Raw genomic sequence first — 12,069 nt, forward strand, 5'->3', positions numbered from 1 at the left:
AAGTGACCTTCTCCAGCTTGACTACACAGGTTTGTTTGCAAGAACACAGACACACAAGTGGCCACTGATAATATGGGCTCCAACATCATATACGGGGCGTATTTTGCTCAGAAACATGCCCTGTTAGTTGTTGAAACCTTTTTTGCATTCCCCGAAACAAACGACACTAGAGTGTATTTTCTTTTGGGGGGCAGTAAATAAGAGTCTTTTATGTTGACAATGATAATATTATATCCTACAATCTATTTGCATTTCTCTATTCTGTGGATTTTATTGCTTGGTATAAATCCCCAGGCTGAGGCACATTTAGCTTCACTCATGGAGAAACATTACATTTTATCATAGGGTCGGACAGCTACATGCGCGAGATGTCACCTGCAGGGCCCGGGTTCTGCCCAGAGATGCAGGGAGTACTTATAGGGAGAGAGAAAGGCATGTGTGTGCAGGATCTGGCATGGGTGCATGAAGCCTGGAAGAATTTTCTTTGGATCCACCATCACAATGGATTTCCAGGAGGGAGCTGGTCTGAGCACACGCCTCTTTTATGTGCTGCGTATGGCCCCATCCCGCCAGGCAGGTCCTCAGCAAAGCGACCAGCACCTGCTTCAGCTCTGGCCAGAGCTTGCTGGCCCATGTGGGCAGAAACCTGAAATGAGAACAGAGAAACATCTCAGAGACTCAAGGAGGAGTTGAGTCTCTCACCACCTTCCTGCGGGTCTTCTGAATACTTCTGAGCATAGGAGCCTCTTCCTTCAACAGGCAAGTCCTTAGTTGCTGAGACCAACCACGACACAAGCTTGAGCTAGTGTTAATGTCAACCGTCACCCGCCCACTGAGCACTGACTGTGTGCGATGCGTTGTGCTAAGCACCCTCTCATTTAATCCTTATAACAATCCCCATGAGGTAGGTGCAACTATTGCCCCCATTTTACGGATGGGGACACTGAGGCCTCAAGTTCCAGAGCTGGTAACTTGCAGAGCAGAAATTCATCCCCTGGGCCGTCTGGCTCTGGCTGTAGTTATTCAGGGCAGAAGAAAATATGCTAAGTACGCCTTAAGAAACCGTCAACGATGGTCACAAAACCACTCCACTGCCAGGGATAAAAATATGGAGAAAAAATGAATGAGTGGTGGTTTTAATGGGATAATTATATTATCCCATTATGTTGTGGGATTATGTTGTTTGATTGCCTGGTGTAAGTTAATTTACATAATGTTTTTCTGTTTCAGTCACGGCTTTTTTTTTTTTCTAGTGCTGTTTTCCAGGTGTAGGAAGTAGAAATATGTTGGGCAGCTACATGAAAGAGCCTTTGGCTCTATTAAAGGGTTTGATTGTAACTTCACCCCAAATCCCTTGGAAAAGAGCAGAGAGTCCCTGCTCTAGCTCCATTGGGAAGGACCCCCCAAACGTGGTGGTTTCTGGGTCACTGGTTCGGTTCAGCAAATGGGGGCTTCTAGATGCTCAACCTTTAATGGAAAAGTTCTGTGGTTTGGATTACTGAAGTCATAAAGTGCTTATTGAATTATGTTTCAAGCCCATTTATCTGTTTTTAAGTCTCAGGAAGATACACTCCATCAGAAAGTGTAGATGGAAGGGGATTAATAAATTATTTTCTTTTTTTCCCCCCCTGACTCATTTGAACGGCTATTTTCGAGTTGAACTTCTAAGGATGGCATTTGTGGGTGAAAGCGCCCCTTTTATTTTCAAGGTAACTGAATCCCATTTCTCACTTTCCATTTCTTTCCAGAAGGATCAAAATGTTTTTAGAACTTAGCTTCTCAGTGAGCGACTTTATAAGGTGGGCATTTCGGTATCGTGAAAGAGACTGGTGTGACAAGGACATTCAAGGCGGGGGTGGTCAGGCCTGTCCTCTGCAGCTGACCCAACCCCACCAGCCTCAGAGAGCATATTGATTTCACTGTGTTTGCACTTGAAACACCAAAGGAATGTCCACACCTTGTCCTTGGGCCAGGCCTAGGGGACAGGGGAGCTAGTAGTCTGGCCAGAATTTTGTCACCCTTCGAGCAGCTGAGGGGCAGTGTTACTCAGAGGCAAAGCCTGGAACCATGTGCTGAATTGGCTTAGATCTGTGTCTCCAAAAGTGTCAGACAAATGAGAGTTGACCTTAGGTGACACTGGACAGGACTTTAAATATTGGATCCCATAGTAACATACGATGATCTTTCCAACTGTCTTTCGTCCTTCTGATTACATAAAGGACAAAGTCTCCGCTGGGTGCTCTGTCTTTAACATTTTTCTCATCTCTGTTTTTTATATAAAGAAAGACCAGGCCTGAGTCTTGAGCCTTCAGAACATAACCGTTTGCAATTAATAACATTGTTTTAGTTTTCATTGTTTTGTTTTTATTTATGATAACCTTTGATTGATGGCTCTTTTAAAGGTAAGACATAAAGTTTTATTTTAAGATGACTGGGTGAAGTGGTTTTCCACGATGAAAGGGAGTGGTTTTGTGTGTGGATGTGGCGAGACTCACCAGCATGGCATAGGGGCGCTAACGCTTGGGAAGCATTGGTTCAGGTGGCCCAGCAGGAAGCTGAGGGAGGTTGTTTGTTCCCAAACTCACAGACGTGATTTCCCATAGCTCCTCTGCCCCTCACTAGCCATGTGCTTAGCTCCCTAGAGCTTCAGTTTTCCCGTCTGTAAAGTGGGTGTTATGAGCCGCTGGAGGAAAGCGGCCTTCTTCCATTTCCTGAGACAGAGTGGGTCCTGTGGTTGGTGTTCACCAGGACGCTGACCCCTGGGCCAAGCCTCCGGAGCTGCAGGAGCCTTACCTTGCGGTTAGTTGTGTTCTGTTTCCTTATTGCTGGGGCTCTGAGTGTGCCGCTGGGTGGGGAAAAGGTGAGATACAGTTCCTAACCCCCGCAGCCTGGCGAAGAAGTGTGCTCCTGAGGCCGGAAAATCAAGAAGACACCTATTGGCCAACACGGCTCAGCAGGACGAACGAAGGTCAAAGTTTTGTGCACCGGCAGGCAGGCTTTCCCCTTCTCGGGCTGCAAATCTTTGGCAATCGGAGGCAGGCTCTGGATTAAGCTTAATTAAAATTCACTCTTCATTAGGGCCATTACTTAAAATCAACTCTATGTAATGAAGCTGTGTAATCATAATTAAGCCCCAGAAATGGAATTAGGAAGCCAAACACAGATGGGCCCAGGGCCTGTGAGGACAGAGATAGGACTTCTGGATTCAACAGAATTTTCAAATAGCTAAGGACCAGTGATTGCACTGACAAAAACCTTGGTGGCCAGCAGGACAATGAACTAATCAGAAAGAGGATTTGGGATGAACGGGAACCTGGGAGGCAACTTGCATGGCGTTATGGGCAAAAGGGTGGGGCAGCATCCCTACCCTTTAATGGGTAAATGAGCTAAATTTATTGTCATGACCACCCTGTGAATAGGTATTATTTCCTCCAACTTACAGATAAGGAGTCTGAGGCTCAGAAAGGTTACGTAACTTGCCCAAGTTCACACAGCAAGTAAGTGGCAAACGCGAAGGGCTGCACAAATGGTAGTTATTATCATAAAGGTGCTATCTGCCTATCTGTTTAATCTGCTGGTCAGAGCTAGTAAGACCGACAGACAACACATGACCAAAAGCTATGCATAAGTGCCAAGGGAGGTCACTCACGCATACTTGTCCCCAGATCCCAAGCCTATGTCTCCATTACTGCCAGGGTAGGCCAGGCACTTAGGTGCAGAGCGGAAGGTACAATTGGGTGCTGATTCCAGAGCTGTGGAGCTGGAGGCAAAAAAGAAAGCAAGAGAGAACTCCATTCGATACCTGTTTTTTGACTGAGCATTTCAGTTTTCCTTGCTCAGGAGACCACTGGGAATTACACTCAAGAGCGGTTAAGGGGCTGCCTGGGCCCCTGTAGCTTTCCCCCTGGGTCCCCCAGTTGCTCAGAGCGTGGCTTATACCTCATGTATGTATGCCAAGTGTGTGCCTGGCATTGACCTGGGCTCCACACGTACATTACCTCATTTAGTTTTTATCAAAGCCCCGCTAATCAGGAATTATCACTCCCATTCTACAGACGGGGAAACTGAGCCTCAGAGAAAGAAAGCTATCAGCTCACTGACCACTGTGAAGCACATTCTTTGACCCTCAGATTGGGTTTTTAGTTTATTCCACTAAACACCATGCTGTCCCAGAGATCCTGTCCAGGCTGGGGTGTTTCCCAGACTCTATTCCTGCTCGCGGTCAAGTCAGACCAGCAGGAAGGACTTCTCAAATTTAGAACCAAATCTGCCTCTGGGGCTGGAAAAGTCCTGCGGTTCATGTTTCCCAAATAGCCTCAGACCCGTGCAGTGAATCCTCTCCGTGGCATGCCCTCCACAGAGCTTGCCTCCTGTGAGGGGACGTCACTACTTACTGAGTTAAGTCCTTCATGTTTGGAAGACGGTGTAGAAGGGAAATTTGGCCTAGGCCTAATGGTCATTAAGGCCTTCTAATTCCAGACTTTTGATATCTCTAAATGAGTTATATACATAGTCCACAGTGAAAGTTCAACTGTTAAATGCAAATGTTTCTATTATTTTTTACAAAGCCCTGTGAGGCTTTCCCCATTTTTTTATAGCTCAGAACCTGAATTGAAAAAAAAAAACAGGGGGCGCTTGGGTGGCTCAGTTGGTTAAGCATCTGCTTTCAGCTCAGGTCATGATCCCGGGGTTCTGCGATCAAGCCCCGCTGGCTGAACCCCAGATTGCAAGGTGTTCACAGACACTGGCTCGTGAGGAGGCCACAACCCCTCTCACAGCCGTGACCTCTTTGTCCTTTATCTTGAGACCATTTGCCTCTATTTACACTAAATAGCCACGACGTCACTTGCTGGTTCCTGTATTTTGGGCAAGCTGAGCTGGAGGCCCCTGCAGCCGGTCTGAGCAGGTAGCTGTCCTGCTGGGGGTCACGCGGGAGGTCCCGCTCTTCCAGCAAAGTTTAGCAAACATCTTATCTCCCACAAAACTGGTGACGTAATGTTTATGAAAGATCGCTCTGTCCCCTTCCCCTGGGCTGTGGGCTGCCAATGTGACCAACCCGTGCCAGAAGGTGGACTCTCCTCGGCCACCATGCTTCCTCCATTTCCTCTCCTGCTCCTTCATTTGGCTGGAAAACCTCGCTGAGGTCCTTCCTCACCGCAGATGTGGGAGAGCAGGATTCCCCGTCGACCTTCGCGTTGGCCTTCCCTTCTCCACTTTTCAAGGCACATTCACAGCTCCCTTATATCAGGAATCTGAGGCAGAGAGAAGGGAGATGTATTGGCCAAAGTTACGAAGTCGAGTGGTGGCTGGCTAGTGACCCAAGGTCCTACGTCCTGAAGTCCCTTCTGAACTGCTTTATTTGTGATCACCATTCATTTAAGATTCCTTATTTTTGAGATGGATGGGTGGGTGGATGGATGGATGGATGGGTAGGTGAGGAGCTAGCTATAGCAATAGATGGGAGAAAGATAGCCGGACAAGCAAGTAACCGGTGGAAAGCAGAGATTATTGTTAAGTGTAAACAGTTCTTGAAGGATACATTGAAAAAACTATGGACTATAGTTGCCCCTGGCAAGGGAATGGGGAATCTGGGTGAGAGAGAGAGATTGCTTTTTATTGTTTTGTTTTTTTTCCTTTGCTTCCTCTGAAGTGTTGGAATATTTTCCATGGACACCTATTAGTTTAAAATTTTTCCATTTCTACTGCCTTGCCCTCTCCATTCCCACGTGTTTGTTCACAGGGGAGATCAGAAGCCAACACTCTAGGAAAGTCACAGGAGGCTTCTTGAGGGAACCCAGCTTCCTGGTCAGAAATCTGCTCGTACAGATGAACCAAATCCATCGGCTCTGTGGGGACCCGCAGTGGCTCAGGCTGATACTGAAGAGAACAGCAGTGGGAGGCGGGTGAAGCTCTGCCTTCAGAGTCTGAGAGCCCATGGGGCTGCCCTGGCTACCTCTCCCCCGGACTCAGTTCCTGGAGAGCCTATTTGGGGAGGAGCAGTGGAGATGTTTATCTCACAGGTGCTTACAAATATGACTGATGGAAAACCACCTGCACCCCCACACCTTGGAACCGGTTAATGATTTTCAGTTCAGCTGTGTAAGAGAATACCATGCCATCATTAAGATAAATCAGAAATCCTATACTTTCCGCATTCGGTGTTAGATTACACAACTGAACAAACACCTCCGCCTTGCACAGTCCAGTTTCGTGGCTTGCGGACTTCCCGTGGCTGGTCTGCACATTAGCCTGGGCTGGGGGCTGCCCTGCTGCCATCGGGGTCAAGAAGTCGAGTCAAGATATGCGCAAGGTGTTAATAATAATCATCTCTCGGTCATGATACTCTGCGTAACTTGTCTTATTTTTCAGTTTTTTAAATCCCATTTCCAATGTGTGAATCTGATTCTTTATAGTAAAAACAATACACATTTATAAAGAATCTCTCAGGTAAAGACAAATATCAAAAATCTCTGCACAGGAAGGGAATGAGATGAGATGATACGTTTGGACAGTAAGATCATAGATAATTTTTCTTCTCCTTTATATTTTTCTGAGTTTTCTGCATTTGATATGTTTACTTTTATAACGGAGCATTCACATTTAAGATGACTTTTTTTTTTTTAATGGATAGAGAAGGGAAGAGAAATGACGCTATTGAAAAGCCTGAGCTTCAGGCTCTCCAAAGCCTGTTCCTGATAATTACTTGCCATTTCATGAGTCCCTAAAATGTGCACGTCACTGGGCTGGGGGATACAGAGGCGAATGAGATGTGAATCATTTAATGAAGAAAAATCACAGTCTAGTTGAGGAGGTAAGACCCTTTCTGACACAAGATGCAAGGTCTCATCCTAGAGCTTAGGCTATCAAAGTACTAATTATAATACTAGGGAGGAACTCCTTTCCCTTTCTTTACCATGTCAGTTCTGAGCCTCAGTTTCCTCTTCTGTAAATGTAACCTGTCCTACAGCGTCGCTGTGAGGGCAAAGGAAGCTGCACGTACAGGGCTCGGCAAGGTGCTTTGCAAACTGTCCATCCTCAGCACGAAATGCCCTTGTCACCATGGCGCTGTGTGCCCCGCCTGCTATTTAGACGTCAGGCTTGCACAGACGTGACCAAGTGGGGGTCTGAACCCACCTTTATCTAACCTCAAAGCTAATAATCTTGCCCCAATCAGCCACTGCATTTCCTCTCTAAATTTAACCTAAATTTCTTCTAAACCTCACCCCTCAGTCTTGCCAGGAAGGAAATCTACATTTTCATGCAAACATCAAAAGAGAAATGAATCTGCTTCAAAGAACATGAAGGTGGACCTGGGCACCTGGGTGGCTCAGTCGGTTAAGCGGCTGCCTTTGGCTCAGGTCATGATCCCAGAGTCCTGGGATCGAGCCCCACATCGGGCTCCCTGCTCAGTGGAGAGCATGCTTCTCCCTCTCCCTCTGCCTGCCACTCTGCCCACTTGTGCTCTCTCTCTATCTCTCTGTCAAATAAATAAATAAAATCTTAAAAGAAGAAGAAGAAGATGGACCCATCTCCTCATGTAGGATCTTGTAACTTTGTTGATCACTTTGCAGTTTGTGTCTCTTGGTGCAAGAGATTCTGTCCCCAGCCAGCGATGGTGACACAGTACTGCTGGGCCATTCCTGATTCCCTCGCTGTGAGCATGACAGAGGGTGCTGGTCCACTCTGGCTGGAGGGAAGAAGGTCATGAACAGTCATGGAAGGGGAAGCAGAGGGGAGGGCCAGTGGGTCTGAGAGAGCCCCAAGGAGCTCAACAACCAAAGCTAAGAGGCACACCTCAATTGCCCACTGGCTAACATCGAGGTCTGTCGACAAAAACAGTGGGATGAACCCCCTCTACCCCAAGGGGGACAAGGAAACTCAAAGCAGGGGAGAAATTCTATGTATGGAACTTTATGTCATTCCTAAACTGGTTAGCTCCTTGGGAGAGGTTAAATATTGATCTTTTCTCCCCGTCCCTCTGGTCAACCACCCTTTTAAGGGATCTATGTAAGCCCCACTATAGCTGAGCCCACCTTATTCTTTTCCTTTCTGTCCACCCGATTCTGTGTCAGGCACTGCTTAGCACAAGAAGAGCAGGTAAGAACACCGGAGGACTGTGTGTTGGGATAAGGAAGAAACAAGGTAAACATATTACAGGACAAGTGCTGTCCTAGGGGGAGGGGCAACACGGTAGCTAACGGGCTAAGGCAGGCAGGAAGGGCTTCCAGGGGAGCAGGCATCGAGCTAGGTCTTCAAGAACGCTGTGAGCAGTCTCCCAGTGCATCCGATACAGGAGGGCGATTTCTGGCAAAGACATGAGAGTGATGGATGTCCCCATCACAAGCCTGGTGGACAGCAGCATCTGGATGACAGATGTGCACAGAGGAGATCTGGGGCAATAAGGCCACTGCACAGGTGGAGGGGTCTCCAGAGGGCCTTGACTGACCTGCTGAGAGACCGGTAATGAGGGCAAGAGATGGGTCTGATTTGTCCCTGACAGTGGGTGTCCATGTGGGGCAGTATGGAGATGTGGTTCTGTTATCCTCAGTATCATGTCTTCAGTGTGGGAAGAAGAAATCCTAAATCTATCATTTAATCAGATGACTTTGGAAAAACAGCTAAGTGCTGAAAAAATAGGTTCATTCATTCATTCATTCATTCGTTCGTTCATAACAGTTCTTGTACCTCTGTTTATCTTTCCTACTGCTGAAGTTTCCTTGGGGGCTACACAAATTATTAAGGCTTGGTCCTAATCTCAAGAATCTTACAGCCAGAAAGAGAGGGAGGTGAATACTAACTCTAGGCTGTTAACCCATAAACTGAGTTGGTCACATCCCTGCCATACCACCACTTACAATGCCCCAGCGGATTTCTATTTCTCTTAGGAAAATTACAAACTCTTATCCAGACCCAAAAGCATCCCAGTATGGTCTTACCTCCGGAGACCCATCTCTTACCACCTCCCTCCCTTTTCCTTATTGTCCTTTCAGTGGTCTTCATCAGATCCCTTCAACCACAGGCCCTTAACACATGCTGCCCTTAACACTCTGCCACCATCATCTCCCCTGGTTCATGTCCACTTATCCTTCTAAGTGCACATCAATGTTGCCTCCTCAGGGAAGACTTTCCAGGTCCTTCTGAAGTGACTCTATCCTTATTACACATTCTCATACTCTGTATAACATCCTTTATAACTCTTATCTCAGTCATGGTTATTTAGCATTTATTTACATGATAAACTGTATTAATAGCTGTATTCTCCACCAGACTGTAAGCTCCATGAAAGCAAGGACGGTGTCTTTTCAGAAAATCAACTTTATCGAGGTCTACTTTGTGTACAACAAATACACCCATTTCCTATGTGCATTTCAATGAGTGTTGACCAATTTACACAAAAATGTATACACTGTGTAACCACCACAGTCAAGATATAGAACATTTCCATCCCCTCAGAAAGTTCTCTGTGCCTCATGCCAGTCCTTCTGCCCCTGGCTCCAGGCAACCACTGCTCTGCTTCCTGTCTCCATAGGCGCACCTTTTCTAGAGTTTCATATAAATGGAACCATGCAGTAAGCATTCTGCTGTGTCTGGCTTCTTCCATTCAACGTAATATTTTTTCTGTATGTGTCAGTAGTTCATTGCTTTTCATTGTTGAATACTCTTCTCCATTTGGTTCATGGAAGTTACCTGTCTCTTCAGGAAAGCCGTCAGCTCTGTAAGAGCAGGGGCTGCCTTCTCTGACACCCCTCAGACTTGATGTGGACCTAGGCACATGGACAACCTTCAGGAGTAATATAGTCCATCTTCCCTGACCAGGGCATATGAGTGACCACTCTGTACCCACACACAACAGTCACCGTGACATTAACCATCTTCCCCTCCATTCCCACAGGCTGATCTTCTGGGCCCTGGGAACCCACGCACATTTACCTTGCTTCAGAATCAGTCTGATGCTTCCCCATAGCCCTGGGGAGAAGTCCTGGGTCAGCCACGGCGATTGTGGGGTAAAGCTGGGTGATCACGGGATCACCCCTTCAACACTGTGAACTTTGATTTCCTCAACTGTTGAACAGAGACACTGCCGTCTACCTCACAGGGTCAGTAAGTGGGCACAGGTGTGTGAAAGTGCTGTTTGAAGTGGCACTTCAGAAATGTGACAGAAATGTCAGAAATGTGACAACGTACAGTAAGAGTGAATTTAATCATCTAATGGAATTGACAATGGCCTGTGTTACCTTGGACACCTTTTCTCTCTCAGGATCTTCAATTTCTTTTCCCATCAAATGAGAGGTTGAGTTAGGGTTCCCGAAGATGACTTCCATCTTGAACCTTCTTGGATCCTAAGGTGCTGAAATACTTGAGAAAGAGACCTGGTTGTCCAGAATTAGAAAAATGTGAGTGATTTATTTAGAGAACAACTGGTTTCTCTAAGAATTCTTTCCTGAGTAAAGGATTCGGGTCTAGTTTTGAGAACAACCCAGGGTTTTTGCGTCAATAGGCTTAAATCTGTAGCTCTTTCCAAGCCCATCATGGAGAATAATAGAGCCCCTTCCTTCCTGGTGTGCTGGCTCGTGCTGTGACGCATGTCCAGCTGGAGCTGGATCTTTGATGGGGATAAAAGTGTCCCCATTACTGGAGGAACAGGAGCAACATTGCATTCTGGAAGCTAAAGCCCCTCTTTGGGGCGCCTGGGTGGCTCGGTCATTAAGCGTCTGCCTTCGGCTCAGGGTGTGATCCCAGAGTCCTGGGATCGAGCGTCGCATCAGGCTCCTCTGCAGCGAGCCTGCTTCTTCCTCTCCTACTCCGCCTGCCTGTGTTCCCTCTCTCGCTGGCTGTCTCTCTCTCTGTCAAATAAATAAATAAAATCTTAAAAAAAAAATAAAAACAAATAAAGCCACCTCTTTGTGGGCCTGTCATTCAACAGAGAGTTCCTGAGGGCGTACTATGTGTTAGCGGCTCTATGTATATTGCAGTCACGACTGCCCTGTGCTGGAGATAGGAGACCACAATTTCAGATGGAGAAATGGCTCAGTGAGGTGTGGCTTGCCATGCTCTCTCGGCGAGTACGTGACCAAGCTGGGGCTGGAACACCAGGTCCTCTCCACTGTGATAGGCCTGCAATAGGCACAGGGGGCGCAAAGATACTCCAGTTACACTCTTAGTGGCCAGGAAGAGAAAGTCATGGTTTAATATTTACTGTAGAGAAATCCAAGAATGTCAAGATCGTCAGTAACTCATCATCTAGCTCAACTCCCTCATCTTGCTGGCGGGCAGATGGGGGTCCAGAGAAGTGGTCTGACTTGCTGGGGGTGACACAGCCAGCTGGCTGCGAGCGAGAGCTGTTACCCAGACCTCCCTGATTCGGGCTTTCCTGGCCACCTCATGCCTGGGGGCAGAATGGAGTCTGCTGCCAGAAACAAGGAAGTGAGGAATCAGGAACAAGGCTCTTTCCAAATCACTGTCTCCAGCATGCTGGGTTCAGAACGAAGGAGACCATTTCATAACTGCCCTTAAAATAATATAATGCTGTGTCCTTTTCCTGTGACCTCTGACAGACTCAAGGACAAATCTCAGAAACAGCCCTTTTGTGAACCTCCATTTCCTTGCGCCCCACCCTCGGAGACCCTCACTTCTGCATGGAGACCCACGGACCTCAGAGTACTAATTCCCATTTTGCAATAGAAGACTCTGCTATTTGGTCCCTAACACCATTTATTTTGAAAACTTTTGGCTAACTACTAAGTCATCTTTATTAATCAATCCTTAATTTTTTTTCCCATTCTATCATTCTCAAAGAAGGACACTGCAGATCAGTGTGAGTGATCAGTGAATTGGCAGTGCGCTGGCGACTGCCCTGAATGCCCACCACCTGTCCCGGCTCATGCCAGGCAAACACACGAAGGTCTTAGCTCCTTGCATCCTCCCACCAACCCTGAGAGGGCAGCACGCGTTTTTCCCACCCCACAAGTATAGTGACCAGTGTTCAGGAAGGCCGTGGTGCCAGGACACAGCAGAGCCAGGAAGCCAGAGCCCCTGAGCTGGGCTCGGAAGCCTCCATTGGTCTGTGTG

The 12,069-nt window shown here is 47.2% G+C and overlaps 1 long non-coding RNA gene across 1 annotated transcript; it reads left to right on the forward strand.

Moving 5' to 3' along the window:
• The first annotated feature begins 281 nt into the window (after nt 1-281).
• Nucleotides 282-11,861, forward strand: LOC148108842 (uncharacterized). The gene is made up of 2 exons (XR_015726845.1): nt 282-904; nt 9,893-11,861. It is a non-coding gene; the product is annotated as an uncharacterized LOC148108842 (long non-coding RNA).
• The last annotated feature ends 208 nt before the right edge of the window (nt 11,862-12,069 follow it).

Source organism: Ursus americanus, chromosome 15 (assembly GCF_024610735.1).
Source record: "Ursus americanus isolate L20-20 chromosome 15, mUrsAme1.1.p, whole genome shotgun sequence".
Classification (NCBI taxonomy): domain Eukaryota; kingdom Metazoa; phylum Chordata; class Mammalia; order Carnivora; family Ursidae; genus Ursus; species Ursus americanus.